The following is a 1687-nucleotide window of genomic DNA, read 5'->3' as shown; positions in this document are numbered from 1 at the left end:
TGGCGTGCTGGCTGAGGCACTGACTGCCACAGGGCCAGTGTGGTTTGAAGCCTGGACCCAGAGGCTTGGACATCTGCTGTGTGCTCAAACTCCGGAGAGGAGAATGGAAGAGAAGGGGCTGAGAGTGGAGTCGCCCTCCTGGGCCTCCCCGCGTGGCTCTGGTATCGTGCAGTGTGGCAAAGACAAAAGCTAGTTTGGGAGGACCTGGTAGTAAAATCCGTGTCCAACAGAGGTGTGGGGAGTTTTCAGTGTGCATATTTCTCTGACCCCTTCAGCTTGCTCTGCTCTGTCTCTGGCCAAGTCTTTACTGCAAAGCGCTAGGTCAGAGCCACCCTATGAAGTCAGGCAGGCTGTATTCCAGAAGCTGGCGTAAGAAATCAGGCCGTTTGCTCCACGGGATGTACTCTGGGGATGTACTGGAGTCTTCATTCTGTGTCCTCTGACTGCAGCAGTCGGTCACGACAAAGCTTCTAAGTCCTGACAAAGCAGAGTTGCTGGGGCAGCTGAAGCTGGGCTTGGTTGTGGGCTCAGGGGCTGAGGCTGAGCTTGGTTGTGGGCTCAGGGGCGTTGTTGATTGTGTAGATTGTGGAGGGACTGCACACCTCTTTCTGTTGACAAAGAGACATTGTGTAGTTTGCCTGGAGCCAAACAGTTCTCATCTAATGCAAATGAGCAGGGCAGGCACAGGGATCAGATTACAAAGGCATCCGCTGCGCTTGGGGGGACTTACTGCTCAGCTGGGCCCTTGTTTATCCGGAATGTCAACAAAGAACGGTTCCTCCAAAGGAGGCAACAAACTTCCCACAACTGTTAAACTGGGACTTATTTTTTGTAGAGATTTTTGACGTAGGGTGCGTGAATTGGCAGGGGCACCGAGATAGAAAGTGAGAAATCGCCCTCGCCCCAAGGGTGGGGGGTGGGGGTGGGGGAGTGGCCATCCTGCAATCCCTTCTCCGTTCTCCTTTCGGGATCTTGGGCACGCACGCACAGGCGCCTGGGGCGCTTCAGCCTCTGGGTCTGGGACTCAAACCACTGTACGCGACATGGGAGTCCGGCACGTTAATCACTATGCCACCTGCTGGGCCCTGAACACAGACTCTTTTTATTTTTTTTTTTAGAGATTTTTCACTGTAGGGCGCGTGCGCTCGCCAGACAGACAGAGAGGGACATAGAGACAGAAAGCGAGAAATCACCCCCCCAGGGGGGATGGTCACGCTGCAATCCCTTCTCCATTCTCCTCTCGGGATCTTGGGCACGCACGCACATGCGCCCGGCGTGAGTTTTAAGCCACCGGGTCCGGGACGCGAACCGTGGTCGACTACGTGGGAGTCCAGCGACGTAGCCATTACGCTAACTGCTGGTTCCCAGAACTCAGACTCTTTTAATACTACTGGTGGGCAGGAGGCTCAGCCAGGGGCAGGCAGCTGCCTCTGGGGTCAGGGCCGCGACGTGGCCACATACATCCTGCAGTCTCTGATCACCCCACCCACTTCACAGGCACCCTCCTGCTCTCCCTCCTTCCCACAAACCCCTTTCAGGGCAGCAGTCACGAAGGGTCAGCGACCCCAACGCTGGGTTGGCGAGGGTAGAGGGCTGGGGCTACGGGTTCGCAGAAGGGCCAGTGGGGCGGCCTGGACCCGGCCAGTCCCTCCAGCGTCTCACCCTCCGCCCGCCTTTGGCGCCCCGC

This window comes from Tupaia chinensis, unplaced genomic scaffold (genome assembly GCF_000334495.1).
Source record: "Tupaia chinensis unplaced genomic scaffold, TupChi_1.0 Scaffold141173_1, whole genome shotgun sequence".
Classification (NCBI taxonomy): Eukaryota; Metazoa; Chordata; class Mammalia; order Scandentia; family Tupaiidae; genus Tupaia; species Tupaia belangeri.
Note: the sequence above shows the minus strand (reverse complement) of the source record.